The sequence below is a fragment of the Apium graveolens genome, chromosome 4 (genome assembly GCF_009905375.1).
Source record: "Apium graveolens cultivar Ventura chromosome 4, ASM990537v1, whole genome shotgun sequence".
Classification (NCBI taxonomy): domain Eukaryota; kingdom Viridiplantae; phylum Streptophyta; class Magnoliopsida; order Apiales; family Apiaceae; genus Apium; species Apium graveolens.
The window spans coordinates 61,072,087-61,089,793 of NC_133650.1; the positions used below are offsets into that span (position 1 = coordinate 61,072,087).

Consider the following 17,707-nt stretch of genomic DNA (forward strand, 5'->3'; position numbering starts at 1 on the left):
GAGCTGCTGAAGTTCTATATGCTTATAGGCTCAATGACAAAATGATCAAGGATTCATAGAAGGACATGAAGAAACTTAACAGAGCTTATCTTGAGATGGTGTTCATAAATGGAGAGCCAGAAATTAATATTCCAAAAGATAGTGAACATATCATCAGCACTAATAGTGATGGGGATCTAATATTTGAGATTAATAAAGCAAAGATCAAAATCAATGAATTAAGAACAAGCGGATCAAAAGTAATATATGAAGCCTTAATGGATGTCAAACTCTCCACATGTAAGAAGGACAAGATTGCTTTGATTCCAATCATAAAGATACTTGATGAGGTAGTGGAAGAAGAATCGATCAATGACACCAAAAGAGTATGAGGACATCCTAAAAGGATAACAGTCTTCGTAATGTCAAAAAGATCTATAATGTTGTTTGAACTTGTTCCTAAGTGCTCCAAAGTCAAATATCTTCACATGATGCTGAATGAACTGAATAATCCCCCTCCCATTAATGCACTTGAAATAGAAGCTCATGATTTGGTCCAAGCTAGACTAGATGACCTTCTGAATAGAAGCAAAGGATCATCTCTCGCAGATTCAACAAAATCAATAGATCCTAAAAAACCACCGAGAGAAAGTCTGCTAGGACTCAATTCACTCAAGAAGGAGAAGGTAGTCAAGACAAGAAGCTTAAGAAGACAAAGACAAAGAAGACCTAGATAATTTGTTCAGGCTAGAGGAACACTTCTTTGTAATTTATAATTTAAGAAATCTGGAATTGAATATGTAATCCATAATGTATTTAATATCTTTATATGTTTTGAGGTTATACATTTCCATATTGTCAGTTGAGTTATCCTTAAGGATTTGCTTGTCGAACTCTAACAATCAAATAGGGGGAGATTGTAAAGCATAATGTAACGTAATATGCAATCGAGGAATTATAACTCAACATGTAACAGAAACAGATAAACAATATTAAATTATGAAGCCCATGAACCCTGAAGATAAAGACAGGATATACACAAAGAATCAAAAGATGCAAATGACTCTCTAAGTCCACAATAAAGTCATCGGAAGAAGTTCATTAATATGTTCAAGCCTCCATAAAGAATAAGACATCAAAGGACTTCCAGTATCAGTTACATGGTTTGATTTGAAGTAGTAAAGATCAAGGGTTCAGTGATTGAAGCAATGAATAATCAACCAAGATGTATCAGCTCAACATTATAAAGGAAATTGAATTAAATCAATTCATGTTAGTTTTTTGTGAACCAGACCAGTGCACCAAGCCTCAGCATATCAGAAAGGGTTTAATTCAGTAACTCAGAAAGATCAATGTTGATACAGTTATTTGAAGACAAGAATTTTACTAAGTCAAAATTCCTCCACCAAGAAAACCAGGTCACAAGTATCTCATACAGGGAAAGCTAGGTTGCAAGTAACATGTTGTGGAATTTGTCTAAGGCAATATATACTACTGTGACATCTAGGTCGCAAGTAACTCTGTATGGTGTATTTCTCTAAGGAAAGTTACATGGTCTTCCTGGTCGCAACTAACCTAACAACAGGGGAAGACACGTCACAAGTGATAAGTGGATTTTATATATACTTGGAACGCTTCATTACAGGCCTAAGTTGGTGTTTTGGACTCAAGTTATTGGTATTTTTGATATGTTTTTGTGTTAGTGCATTGCAGGCATTAGTTGGATGAATAAATGAGATTTTCAAATAAATATGCTGAAAAGAGATCATAATTGGAAGTCTAAGACATGTTCTTGTTGAAGAGCATCTCAATAGCTTCGCGTGGACTGCTGATTCGCTGAAATCTGATGAACGGACTTAAAATACAGCCAAAGCAAGGAAAATGCAAAGAATTGCAGTCGAAAGGCGCACCCGCGTGGAAGAGCGGGGCAACCGCGCCAGATGTCAGAAAAGCCGCGCGCCCGCATAGGAGAGTGGGGCGGCCGCACCGGGTGTTTGGGCCAGAATCTTGTTTCGAGTCTGTTTTGAAGAATTAGTGAGCCCAGGTTGTCCAGAAGCCTATATAAGCCAATAATAATTCATTTTTAAGAAGAAGGAGCCAAGGGAGAACATTGATAAGACCTATCGAGCACAAGATGGCTACGGAGAAGAAGACTTTTGTATTCTTCAATATAGTTGATACTTTGGATGCTTGTTTTCTATTTGTCTTTGAACCCTAGTACTCTTATATTGTTTATTATCATGTTTTCATTGGAACCCATGGTGACGATGAGTTCGATTATAAACTAATCGTTGTCATGGGGTTCTAACGGATTTATTTATGGATTTCAATAGTTAATTGTTTTAAATCCTTTGTGTTCGGTGATTTATGATTTCCTAGTTTGTCTGTGCTTATTCGTCTTTGATGCGTAGCTAACATCTAAGATTGTTTGTTAATCTCTATTGAAGCGACAATGAATATAGAGGTTTAGAACTTGCCATGCTAGCATAGGTTTACGTATGAATTGACATACATAATTCACGGGTAATTTTAACCATCTTATTCACCCTATGTAATCACGATAGATAACTTGCTCTTAAACCATTATGTTTTCAATCTTTATAGACATATAGGGACTAAGCATAATTGGTGTCTATTCAACTTCAATCTTAACTGTGGATGTTTGATAGTAGGGTATACGTATAGCGAAAGTTATCGTATACTAGTTTCGTGTTATCAGATTAGTTGTTATCACCATCGCATGCTAGGGTTAAAGACATAAACTTTGAATGAAGTATTTAATAAAGTTAGAATCCCATGTTTATTCTCATATAAGTAATTCAATCGTAATTCTTTTAGTTAATGTTTTTAGTATAATATCTTAGTTAAATCAAAACTCAAATTGTTACTTGTCTTAGTGTAATAACCCCAATTTTTGGAATTTTTGAAACCCTTATGAATAGTGATTTTGCTGATTATGCTGAATAAGAAAAATTTTCATACCACACTATGTAGGGGTTCTTTTATTGATCTTCTGAGATATTATTAGTACTCTATGTGGTATATAAGTGTATGTAAAGATCGTCAGAATCCAAATCCGAACACTTTGATTTTTCCCGAAAATCCACCAGATACCGAAAGAATTGAGTATAAGGGAACAAGATAAAAAGGATTTAAATTCAAGGATTATAAGAGAGGATCATAAAAGGAATATAATGTATTGAGAGAGGTTAAGGGAACCCAAGTAATAAGATCCCGGGTATGATCCCTCAAACGATAAACAAAAACGAAAGTTAAGCGAACCGTATAACAGATCCGTGGTCATTAGCCAAGTAATTACGATCTAATCAAAGAGGTTAGTGAGGATGATGTCATCAAACCAATAAGAAGAGGACAAGCATGGGAAGATTATATAAGAATGATGACCTAAGCATGACCAAAAGGGAAGGAATTGTTGGTTGATTTTAAGCCATTCATTTTTTACCATGGTAAAAGGTAATTAACAAAACAAAAAGGGAAAGCAACCAAACAAGAAGCATTTCTTCTCCCCCCTCATTCTTGCTCTCGGCTTTTCCATGAAAAGCAAAGGAGAATTTTCAAAACTCGAGCTACACACCTTCAAAAATTAAGAGGTTTCTTTCTTTAGCTTCCATAATTCATAACTTAGATGAGCCATAAGTTTAAGCTCAAGATTCCATGTTTAACATAGCTAATCAATTCATCAAAGTTCTTGGTGAATAGTGTTTTCAAGAAACTAAATTTGTATTTTCTTATGTTTTCTTCAAGATCCAAGCTTAGTAGAGATAGTTAGTGGTTATTTAAGGCTTCCTAAGTGATTCTCCACTCTCCAAGGAAGGTATAACCCCTCCAAACCCTAACTTTACTTGGAGTATTAGGTTTGGTTTTATTTGATATAGTTCATGAGATCATGATTCTTGTATGTTTAGAGTTTGGTTGGAATTATAATGATTTTGGGTTATTAATCTTGGTTGTTGGTTGATGAACCTTAAGTATAGTTAGTAGCTCTTGTTTGAGATTAAATAAGATGGATAAAACATGAAGTAATGGACTGATTTAATAGGATTTGGATGAATTGTGGTTGTATGGTTGATTTGTGGTTGAATTATGGTGGAATGGTGTTGATTGGTGGTGGTTTAATATTGAATTGATTGGGTAAAAATTTGGGAATTGCTAAGTTATATTCGTCATAATGCCCAATTTTCCTTACACTGTTTTTGTTCTTAACTTAAGGACCCGTGCACTCACTGTTAGATTCTGACCATTGCCATGTTTAGATAGTTCATGTTACGAGCTTCGTTTTGATATGTGGTTCGCTTGAATCCGATGTACGGTTTAGGAGAAACGACCATTTTAAGTAACGGCGCTTCGCGACCAAACCATTACCCCTCGCCTTACTTTGAAACCTTGGTTAAGAACCTTAAATGAATAATTGGGTTATGAAACAATTATGTAAAGTGGGTTAGACAGTTGGAAGGGTACTCGCGAAAGAATCGCCTTGAAACTCTTAATGGTTAATTTATTAAAAATGGTGGAGCCAAGGGTACTCGAGAGACCTAAGTGAATCGTTAAGCGGGAAAGTGAACGTTAGGGTCTAATTGGTTAAAGTATAGATTCATAAGCGAATTTGGTTTAATTCCAACTTTTATGATGTTTATAGGTTACCAGACTCGTCCCAGGCCTTTTATCACCCCCATTCGCTCAGGCAAGTTTTCTACCCGTTATACTGTTGTTGTGATGTAAATATATGTATATGCATTATCTTGTGATAAGTGCATGATTGTTATTAGCAAATCTTGCGATATATTGGAGCATGTGATATGGTATATATGCATGTCTGTTTCGTAATCTTGATATCTAATTGTTGATTCAATTGCTTATAAGTTGCATAATACCTTTGCTAGAGATAAGCAGTAGTTGCGTATACCCTTAGTATAGGGGACCCAAAGGTGAACATTTTCTAAACCGGGAGTCGATGTTCCCGAGTATATTATATATTTATATATATATACAGATATAGTTTTCAAAATTATTAATCGAATAAGGTTTATTCGATAACTTTATTTTTATTAAAGAATATTACTTTGAATATTCATTCGAGGACTTATGACTCTGTTTCTTCTATTTAATGAATATTACTTTGAATATTCATTTGAGGATTTACGACTCTGTTTATTCTATTTAATGAATATCTATTTAATGAATATTATTTTGAATATTTATTCGAGGACTTATGACTCCGTTTATTTACTAATTAATATTCTTTATTTTATTAAAGAATAATGTTTCGATAATCAAACTTATTTTCGATTATTCAAATAAAGATCATACTTTCGTATAAGTATACCTTTGGTTATTTAATATACATTTCAAGTCTGAGTTTTAAAACTTTTACTTCAATTATTTTTATAAGGATTATCCTTATGGGAATATTATTTAAATAATAATATTCAGATATTTTCTAATATATCGGGACTGATTTATTTCATTAAATCAGCATTACTCCAAACATTCTTAAAAATGTTTTCGAGTCTTCAAAATGATTTTTAAAAGTTAGAGCGGATCCCAAAACTCATTTTTATATTTAAGATCTTCCTTTCAAAGGGGATATAAATACTCGCTAAAAATCTTAGGGATCTGGCTCTGTGGTGTATTTTATATTCGCAATGAGGTTGCTGTTTTGAGAAAACAATTTGATTACTTGCCCAATGTTCGGGAAGTAAGTCCATCTAATTGAGTCGGCATAAGCGACAGACCGGGGTACGGTCTATGAAGGTGTAAGAGGCTGGGAGACAGTCCATCCACGCGTGAGTGGCCGGGTAACGGTCTAGCGCGAGGTCCGAATGCGGCCAGGGTGATGACCGGAGAGGAATTCATCCATCTACAGTAGAAAAGGTTACTTATTGGTATCTTTGCCTGATCAGCAAGATATCGGGTTTATGCCAAGGTTTTCTCCTTTCCAAATTCATTGGATATTACACTCTGTTTATAATTTTCATAACAGAGGTTTTCAAGGAGTGTATGAAATGTATATATATATAGGCGTATATATATATCGGGACTTAATGAAGTATCTCATAACTTCATTATTTATAATGATATTTCAAGGATTGAATCTATTCAAATCTTATCTTGTAGTCTCATCTATGTGATGAACTTTTGAAACGGATTATACCTTGAACGATGGTAGTTCAAGTAGTATTCAGAAAAGATATAAGTATATTGGAGTATCTTGTAACTTCATCTTTTAAACTTATATCTAGTAAATGATTATCTTGTGCATGTCAAGGATTTTCAGAAAAATGTTGAGACAAGGTTAGATATATGAGATCACCTTACAACGATATTTTTTATGCAGTTATAAACTGGAACTCTGTGTATATTATACATGTCAGAGGATTTCAAAGATTGTGAAAAGTATATATGTATATATATACTGATTATTTTGCGACTTGGTCGCGTTAAGATATCAGCTTGATTCATTTCTTCTTGACCAAAACTTTCATGAGTACTATGAGGATGCTCATATATTGTTAATTATTATACATATTATTTCGGTGGGCTTGTTGCTCACCCTTGCTTTCTTCTTTCATCACACAACAACAGATAGAAAAGATGAACACGACCAAGCTTCCAATTCGCAAGCGATTAGGAAACGTTCCGCAGTTTTCTGGAAGCGTTGATGCCGCTGTAGCTGAGGTAGAAATTACCAATAGGCTTGGCTTTCAACTTCTGATGTACCAGACTTATGTATCTATAAGAATTGTAATAATGGCAAAGAAATGTAAATTTATTCAGAAACCCTTTTAAGGTGTAACGGTTTATAATTATGGAATAAAATGACTTGTGTTATTTTTGGTATTCATCTCTGAGACTATAACTTATGGTGTGTGTGTGTGTGTATTGTGGGGTCACAGTACTCAGTAGTTGGTTGATTGTTAAGATTAAGTATTGATAAGGGAAATGGAACTCGTGACAACTCGAATCCCCGACCCCGGATTTGGGGGTGTTACAGAAATGGTATCAGAGCTAAGCGTTATAAAACTCAGAGATGATGTGACGTTAAGATAATAAGTTCACTAAGATAATAAGAACTCTTGCCAAGTTCATAGTCGGGCTACCTAACGTAGTACTGACAGTTAAAACCCTTATGGGAACCCTTATAAATATCATGATAGAAGCGTAGTTCGTTATCTTATATAGTAGCGGGACTCCAAACCCTGAGGTTGAGGAGCAACAGCGCGATGATGTTTTATTACTGATTGGGGATCGGATTGTGGATCCAATGGAACACCCTAATGAGGGACCAGATGATATTCATATTGAGGTTGTAGCGGTTGAGGATGTTGTCCCAGAAGGGATTGTTGTTGAGAAGGATCTCGTGGAGGATCCTAACAAGACTGAAGAGATGATCGTTGAGGAATTGATAACCATGGTTAGGGCGACTACCAGAGGTAGGATTGGCCGTCAGTGCCGGAGGTTCGTTCAAGTTTGTAAAGATAGTAGCCCCTTTAACGCGGCTTACTCGTCAGACTGAGAAGTTCGAATGGACAGAGAAATGCGAGAACAACTTTTAAGAACTGAAGCAAAGGTTGGTGACGTCCCCTCTGTTGGCGTTGCCGGATGGAAAATGAGATTTTGTGAAGTGTAGTGACGCTTCGCATAAGGAATTAGGGTGCTTCTTATACATCACAGCAAGGTAATCGCGTACACGTCAAGATAATTAAGGGAATATAAAATTCGATATCCCTACCCATGAGCTTGGGCTCGTGATAATAGTTTTGCCCTAAAGATTGGAGGCACTACTTGTATGGAGAGAAGTGCGAGATTTACACAAGCCATAAGTGCTCTAGTACATTTTCACGCAGAAAGAGCTCAACATGCGCCAAATGAGGTGGTTAGAGCTAATCAAGGATTACGATTATGAGATTCTTTATCATCAGGGAAAGCCAAAATGGTGGCCAATGCCCTTAGTAGAAAGGAGAAACTCAAGATGATATTGTCTCTAAGAGAGTTGATTAGAGATTTTGAGAAAATGGAAATAGAAGTGAACGCAACCGGAGCCGGTACCGAAAAGTTGTTTGAGATCGCTATGCGGTCTGGATTATTGGAAAATATAATATTGTGCCAAGAAAAAGTGATGAATGAAGGCAGAGAGTCAATGACTGGAGAAGAGATTAATACCAAGAAAGATGATAAGGGAATAACGAAGTATTCCTACAGAATTTGGGTTCCAAACGTTTAAGAGCATAAGCCTGGATCTTAGATGAAATCCATAGCTCGAGGAATAAGATTTAGGGCAAACCCCGAATGTGATAGTCAGGGAGGTTGCCATTAAGAAAGAAGGAGCCCATAACATAATGAAGTGGAAAACAAGGATTTTTAACGTATAAGATAACCCCGATTATGGGAGAATATTGGAACATTTCATACTGAGAAAACTGAAGTTGAACAAGATAGGGAGAATCAGGATGGTACTCCTATTGGCCAATTCATGGACCTTCCTAAACAGAACTTAGACTATTATCCCCAGCCACCACCCTGAGGAAACAATGCGGCGAGAAATTCTTTCAGGACCTTTAAGTCGCTAAGCTCTCAGAGTTCCAAGGAACAAGCTGACCCAGTCGAGGCAAGAGCCTGGCTAAAGGAAATATAGGAATCATTTGAGATTCTAAATGATTGACAAATCACAAAAGACTATTTTTGTCACTTACCCTCCTAAGAGAGAGGCCACCCACTGGTGAAAGGCCAAGGAAGGCATGGAGCAAGAGATTATAATAAACTGATTTAAGTTCAGTCAATTGTTTTCAGGAAAGTACTTCCCAAGGTTATGGAGATAATGTAAAAGCTTTAGAGCTAGAACAAAGGCAGAAGAGTATGATGAATTATGAATCTAAGTTGTAAAAGTTGTCAAGATTCGTTCTGAGGACACGAATCCAGAATGACGGGATGTTTGAAATTAATGCTTATGTTGTGTTGGTTCATGAAATAATGATAAGAGAAAGGAAAATAAAAAGAAACTGAAGTGGAAAGGAATATAAAGGCAATAGAGTTTGAGGAATGATAAGGGAGTTGGGTATGAGGAAACCCTAAAGAATCATAGTAATAGAAATAGAAAAGTATGTGATCGTCAGGATGAGGATGATTCACTATGAGTTAAACTTGATGGTTGAAGGCATAAGAGATGTACATATTGTACCCCCTTTAAGTTGGGAGAATTCGAGGAAACCTTGAGATAGTTCGAAGGATAAACAATGAGACGCGGATAGACTGAGGATACAAGAAAGTAAGAAATTAGGAAATTGGATGAAGGAAGTGACCTTCAAGAATGTGAAGTGTAAGACCGGTGGCTTGATACCCAGAAAGGGAGACGCCAGGTATGAAAGATATCCCAACATTGAGATGACTGTTGAGATAAACAACAAAAGTAAATAAGGAATTATTAAGAAGAAGTTCATGTTGAACACGACCAATATCTTCCAGAACATCCTTGTTATCGTTACCAAATTAGGCAAGAGAAGTGGATAACCATTGTTATCTTTTGGAGGCCATATTGATTGACCTCATTTTGAATACAGATGTTATTGTGAAATTTGGTATAGACTATCGAGGTGGAAATGGTTGAATAAGACACCCTTATCAGGGATATATGACTTGATTTATCCATGGAAGGATGCATGTACCTTTTAAAGGTGGAATTAAGGATAGAACCTCGGTAACTTAAAATGAATCCTAGGGGAATGCATAAAGGTTGGAATTTCACCCTTAATAGGGATAGTATGAGTTTTAATAGTATGAATTGGAAAGAATTAAGGTAACAACAATCTTTAAGGATCAGTGGAGAAATTTTTCAAATGTATATAGACAATGGTTCTAGTATTAGTAAATGGTATTTTGATATGCCCTGTATCTAGGGAATACAGGAGGAACAATTTAAGGATAACCTTAGAGGTTTTACAAAGAGAAAGGTAATATTCAAAGTTCTCAAGAATAGAAATTTTGATAAAGGAAATGTGACGTAATTATAATAATGTCAGGTGGGGCACATGTTGAACCATAAGAAAGTATAGATTGACCCAATAAGGGTCGAGATTGGTGAAATCAAGAAGGACCCAAAATAAGAGACGTCCTAAGTATGATCAAGAGTCAATCGTGATAATGTTAACCTCTAAAAGACCAAGGCAATAACTTATGGAAAAGTGATGATATATTTTTTTTACCAAGACGTAATGAAGAGCATTTTCACACAAGCAGTGATTGGAAATGAGGTAGAAAATTTAGTTGAAGGTCATTTAAAATACATTGATTGTAAGGAAATTTTACTATCAGGAAAGGCCAAAGAGGTGGCCAACACTTTAAGTGTAAGAGGACAATTATCGGTGCTCGTGCCAGAGGAATACAGTAATAATGGTTAAAGCCGTGAAGGTTGTATTATGGTTTGGAAGATTGACATTCCTTCTGATGACTGTGCAATACCCAACCGTAATAGTAGTTGGGTAAAGGTTTAATTCGTATAATCGCAATGAGCGGGCTATCTATCTTAGAAGGTACTATCTTGAGATAAGCCAGGACCATGTTACGGGATGACTAAATGAACCTTTGAGATGCATGTCTCCCAATAAAGATATATAATTAAGAATGGTATTAACCTGCTATCGTTGCCTTCATTGAAACTCTTCTGCAATTTTATCTGCTTCATGTCATATGTACGTCAAGTTCAGGAGTGTTCTTCATGAATCATGAACGGTGATCATGTTACCTCCTTAGAAGAATTCGATACGAGATGTATGGACTCCGTATGGTTAGCTATTAAGACTTCATGGAAAATGAATGACTACAGTAGGTCAACGGTGGACCCTAGTAGTGCAGGAATGATTCTGCGGGTAATGAGCCGATTAATTACAACCGTGAGAGTTGTATTGGAATGGATGTTGAGATTAAGTACCACTAATCGGGTTGTGGTGATGTATAAGTTATCATTGATAGACTAATTAAGTCAATTATTTACCTACTGAATATTTATTCCTCCTTATCAATAGAGGGTCGTATGACTATACGAGGAAGGTTGCGATGCAAGCATAGAATTCTAGTAACGATGATGTCTAGAATGAGATCCCAGATTCGATTTTCGATATCGAGGGAGTTTCAAAGGTGATTGTGTATAAGCTCGAGGAAGAGCATGGGTCCATAGAATGATGGACGGAATAACAAAAATATTTAGGCATGTGCAATACGATGCTATAATATTTGATGTTGATATAAATACGTATATGTTTTGTTCTCCTATGACAAACCTCTATAGTTCAGAGGTAGATTCCAAGCCAGATATTTTATGGAAATATTTTTACATATATACAATTCTCTTCAATTCGTTCTTTTCTCTTCTTTTCATTTCATGTAAGCTGAGAAGAACAACCCTTCCAGAAGGGGAGGTATTGCCGAATGACTATCTATCTGTGTGATAGAATCCTAGTAGGATACCACATGTTGTTTAATTGCTTGTCAAGTACTAAAGGCTGGCCACTTTCTGTACTAACTATGCGATATAACAAGTGTTCATGATCATAGTAATCTCTCAATAAATTCTTTTACTTCTATACGATGGATCAAGCTTTCAAAGATAGAAGCAGTTAGAAAGGAGTAGTATCAGTGCGGTGGTATTCCGAATCTAACGCGTTCGTGATACTAAGGTTGACGCAATTATTAAAAGGTTATAGAATGCTAACGAGCAAAAGTGTAACCAGTATAGTATTATGTACGGAAGATAGTAATGATTACGAACTGGAAAAGAATGGGTATTGAGAAGCAAAAGCTATAATGGTAGAAGCTATGATGAGAGTCTGTGCAATAGACTTGAAAGAATTTAAAATGGTCACTTAACACGGATTGAGTTTTCTTACGACAATAGATCATATGTCAGTATTGAGATATCGCCTTATGAGATCCTTGAGGGAAGACAATGTCGATCTCCCTTATGATGTTACAGAGCGCAAGATGCTCTGACCAGTAGTGGTCCAAAGGACCAAGGATATAACAGATCTAATCAGAGGACGGCTGGTAGTAGCCCAAGGTGGACATAAAAAGTATGTTGATTTGACACGAAAGGACAAGGAATAGGAAATAGGGGACCTAGTAATGTTAAAGGTATCCCTTGGAAAGGATGGATGAGGTTCGGCAAGAAAGGAAAGTTAAGCCCACGAATTGTTGGACCCTTGGATATATTAAGTCGTATTGGGAAGTTAACATATGAGCTAGCCTTACCCCGAACCTTAGCAAGTTCATAACGTGTTCCATGTATCAATGTTAAGGAACTGTAATCCGGATGCCAGAAAAATAGGGGCATATGAGCGCACAGACATGCAACCAGACGTAACCTATATGGAGCAACCAGAAAGGGTTATAGATCGAAAAGGAACAAGTGCTTAGGAGAAGGGTTATCAAACTAGGCAGAGTTTGGTGGTAGAACCACAATATGAGAAAATTGACTTGAGAGTTAGAAAGTGCAATGTTAAGAGAGCATCCCTATTCATTTTCTATCTGATTCCGGGACGGAATCCTTTTAAGGAGGGGAGACTGTAATAACCCTAATTTTTGGAATTTTTGAAACCCTTATGAATAGTGATTTTGCTGATTATGCTGAATAAGAAAACTTTTCATACCACACTATGTAGGGGTTCTTTTATTGATCTTCTGAGATATTATTAGTACTCTATGTGGTATATAAGTGTATGTAAAGATCGTCAGAATCCAAATCCGAACACTTTGATTTTTCCCGAAAATCCACCAGATACCGAAAGAATTGAGTATAAGGGAACATGATAAAAAGGATTTAAATTCAAGGATTATAAGAAAGGATCATAAAAGGAATATAATGTATTGAGAGAGGTTAAGGGAACCCACGTAATAAGATCCCGGGTATGATCCCTCAAACGATAAATGAAAACGAAAGTTAAGCGAACCGTATAACAGATCAGCGGTCATTAGCCAAGTAATTAGGAGCTAATCAAAGAGGTTAGTGAGGATGATTTCATCAAACCAATAAGAAGAGGACAAGCATGGGAAGATGACATAAGAATGATGACCTAAGCATGACCAAAAGGGAAGGAATTGTTGGTTGATTTTAAGCCATTCATTTTCTATCATGGTAAAAGGTAATTAACAAAAAAAAAGGGAAAGCAACCAAACAAGAAGCATTTCTTCTCCCCCCTCATTCTTGCTCTCGGCTTTTCCATGAAAAGCAAAGGAGAATTTTCAAAACTCAAGCTACACACCTTCAAAAATCAAGAGGTTTGTTTCTTTAGCTTCCATAATTGATAACTTAGATGAGCCATAAGTTTAAGCTCAAGATTCCATGTTTAACATAGCTAATCAATTCATCAAAGTTCTTGGTGAATAGTGTTTTCAAGAAACTAACTTTGTGTTTTCTTATGTTTTCTTCAAGATCCAAGCTTAGTAGAGATAGTTAGTGGTTATTTAAGGCTTCCTAAGTGATTATCCACTCTCCAAGGAAGGTATAACCCCTCCAAACCCTAACTTTACTTTGAGTATTAGGTTTGGTTTTGTTTGTTATAGTTCATGAGAGCATGATTCTTTTATATTTAGAGTTTGGTTAGAATTATAATGATTTTGGGTTATAAATCTTGGTTGTTGGTTGATGAACCTTAAGTATAGTTAGTAGCTCTTGTTTGAGATTGAATAAGATGGATAAAACATGAAGTAATGGACTGATTTAATAGGATTTGGATGAAGTTTGGTTGTATGGTTGATTTTTGGTTGAATGATGGTGGAATGGTGTTGATTGGTGGTGGTTTAATATTAAATTCATTGGGTAAAAAATTGGGAATTGCTAAGTTATAGCCGTCGTAATGCCCAATTTTCCTTAGACTATTTTTGTTCTTAACTTAAGGACCCGTGCACACACTGTTAGATACTTACCATTGCCATGTTTAGATAGTTCATGTTACGAGCTTTGTTTTGATATGTGGTTCGCTTGAATCCGATGCACGGTTTAGGAGAAACGACCGTTTTAAGTAACGGCGCTTCGCGACCGAACCATTACCCCTCGCCTTACTTTGAAACCTTGGTTAAGGACCTTGAATGAATAATTGGGTTATGAAACAATTATGTAAAGTGGGTTAGACAGTTGGTAGGGTACTCGCGAAAGAATCTCCTTAAAACTCTTAATGGTTAATTTATTAAAAACGGTGGAGCCAAGGGTACTCGAGCGACCTAAGTGAATCGTTAAGCGCGAAAGTGAACGTTAGGGTCTATATTCATAAGCGAATTTGGTTTAATTCCAACTTATATGATGTTTATAGGTTACCAGACTCGTCCCAGGCCTTTTATCACCCCCATTCGCTCAGGCAAGTTTTCTACCCGTTATACTGTTGTTGTGATGTAAATATATGTATATGCATTATCTTGTGATAAGTGCATGATTGTTATTAGCAAATCTTGCGATATATTGGGGCATGTGATATGGTATATATGCATGTCTGTTTCGTAATCTTGATATCTAATTGTTGATTCAATTGCTTATAAGTTGCATAATACCTATGCTAGAGATAAGCAGTAGTTGCGTATACCCTTAGTATAGGGGACCCAAAGGTGAACATTTTCTAAACCGGGAGTCGATGTTCCCGAGTATATTATATATATATATATTTATATATATATAGAGATATATTTTTCAAAACTATTAATCGAATAAGGTTTATTCGATAACTTTATTTTTATTAATGAATATTACTTGGAATATTCATTCGAGGACTTATGACTCTGTTTATTCTGTTTAATGAATATTACTTTGAATATTCATTCGAGGATTTACGACTCTGTTTATTCTATTTAATGAATATCTATTTAATGAATATTATTTTGAATATTTATTCGAGGACTTATGACTCCGTTTATTTACTAATTAATATTCTTTATTTTATTAAAGAATAATGTTTCGATAATCAAACTTATTTTCGATTATTCAAATAAAGATCATACTTTCGTATGAGTATACCTTTGGTTATTTAATATCCATTTCAAGTATGAGTTTTAAAACCTTTACTTCAATTATTTTTATAAGGATTATCCTTATGGGAATATTATTAAAATAATAATATTCAGATATTTTCTAATATATCGGGACTGATTTATTTCATTAAATCAGCATTACTCTAAACATATTTAAAAATGTTTTCAAGTCTTCAAAATGATTTTTAAAAGTTAGAGCGGATCCCGAAACTCATTTTTATATTTAAGATCTTCCTTTCAAAGGGGATTTAAATACTCACTTAAAATCTTAGGGATCCGGCTCTGTGGTGTATTTTATATTCGCAACGAGGTTGCTGTTTTGAGAAAACAATTTGATTACTTGCCCAACGTTCGGGAAGTAAGTCCATCTAATTGAGTCGGCATAAGCGACTGGCCGGGGTACAGTCTATGAAGGTGTAAGAGGCTGGGTGACAATCCATCCACGCGTGAGTGGCCGGGTAACGGTCTAGCGCGAGGTCCGAATGCGGCCAGGGTGATGACCGGCGAGGAATTCATCCATCTACAGTAGAAAAGGTTATATTGGTATCTTTTCCTGATCAACAAGATATCGGGTTTATGCCAAGGTTTTCTCCTTTCCAAATTCATTGGATATTACAACTCTGTTTATAATATTTATAACAGAGGTTTTCAAGGAGTGTATGAAATGTATATATATATATAGGTGTGTATATATATCGGGACTTAATGAAGTATCTCGTAACTTCATTATTTATAATGATATTTCAAGGATTGAATCTATTCAAATCTTATCTTGTAGTATCATCTATGTGATGAACTTTTGAAACGGATTATACCTTGAACGGTGGTAGTTCAATTCATATTCGGAAAAGATATAAGTATATTGGAGTATCTTGTAACTTCATCTTTTAAACTTATATCTAGTAATTGATTATCTTGTGCATGTCAAGGATTTTCAGAAAAACTTTGAGACAAGGTTAGATATATGAGATCACCTTACAACGATATTTTTTATACAGTTCTAAACTGGAACTCTGTGTATATTATACATGTCAGAGGATTTCAAAGATTGTGAAAAGTATATATGTATATATATACTGAATATTTTGTGACTTGGTCGCGTTAAGATATCAGCTTGGTTCATTTCTTCTTGACCAAGACTTTCATGAGTACTATGAGGATGCTCATATATTGTTAATTATTATACATATTATTTCGTTGGGCTTGTTGTTCACCCTTGCTTTCTTCTTTCATCACACAATAACAGATAGAAAAGATGAACAGGACCAAGCTTCCAATTCGCAAGCGGTTAGGAAACATTCCACAGTTTTCTGGAAGTGTTGATGCCGCTGTAGCTGAGGTAGAAATTACCAATAGGCTAGGCTTTCAACTTCTGATGTACCAGACTTATGTATCTATATGAATTGTAATAATGGCAAAGAAATGTAAATTTATTCAGAAACCCTTTTAAGGTGTAACGGTTTATAATTATGGAATAAAATGACTTGTGTTATTTTTGGTATTCATCTCTGAGACTATAACTTGTGGTGTGTGTGTGTATATTGTGGGGTCACAGTACTCAGTAGTTGGTTGACTATTAAGATTAAGTATTGATAAAGGAAATGGAACTCGTGACAACCCGAATCCCCGATCCCGGATTTGGGGGTGTTACACTTAGCATTGAACAATAATCATACAATGTTGCATAGGTGCATAATCTAAACTTAACCTAAACCGATTCTTTGTGGGAACGAACTTGACTTATATTTTATACTACTTGTGATCGTGTATGCTTGCGTGTATTTTCGCGTTAGAATTACAGTGAACAAGGTTTTAGCCCCGTTGTCGGGGAACTCGGTGTTAAATTAAGTTTATGTGCCTGTCATCAGTGGTCGTTAAAGTTCACTGACTCGGATTATTTTTTTACAAGGTTTACTTTAGTTGTGTGTTTCAGGTATTCTAGTTTTTATTGCAATGGGAGAACCAGCAGCAATATGAAAGCTTTGATGGATTGTTCTCAACCAAAGATTAATGACATTCAGTCTAGCATTGTCAGACCAGCTATTGCTGATAATACCATTAAAATCAAGTCTAGCACGATTCAAATGGTACAGAATTCAGTCCAGTTTGGGGGTTCACCAACGGAAGATCCAAATATGCACATCAGGGATTTCATAGAGATCTGCGACACCTTCAGGTTCAATGGTGTGTCTAAGGATGCGGTAAAACTGAGACTATTCCCATTCTCTCTGAGGGACAAGGATAAGAGTTGGTTACACTCTCTACAAGCTGGTTCGATTTCTACTTGGGAAGATCTTGCTCAAAAGTTTCTCACTAAATTCTTCCCTATGGCAAAAACAACTGCAATCAGGAATGCTCTTATTCAGTTTGCACAGCAATCAGGGGAATCGCTAGGTGAAGCTTGGGAGTAGTATAAGGAGATGCTTAGGAAGTGTCCTCGTCATGGAATGCCTGATTATATGATCATCAATTGCTTCTATAACAGTTTGGGAGCACATTCAAGACCCATGCTCGATGCAGCATCAGGTGGAGCCTTATGGGCTAAGAGCTGTAATGAAGCTTATAAGCTAATTGAATTGATGACTGCTAATGAATATCAGGATCCAACCCAGACATTGCCACAGGGCAAGGTAGCAGGAGTTCTTGAAGTGAATACAACTACGGCTATCACTTCTCAACTAAAGGTGTTGTCTATGAAGATTGA

At 35.9% G+C, this 17,707-nt stretch overlaps 1 non-coding gene across 1 annotated transcript; it reads right to left on the bottom strand.

Annotated features, from left to right (window-relative positions):
* Positions 1-17,345: 17,345 nt before the first annotated feature.
* LOC141722570 (small nucleolar RNA R71) lies at positions 17,346-17,452 on the bottom strand. The gene has a single exon (XR_012575583.1). It is a non-coding gene; the product is annotated as a small nucleolar RNA R71 (small nucleolar RNA).
* Positions 17,453-17,707: the final 255 nt, after the last annotated feature.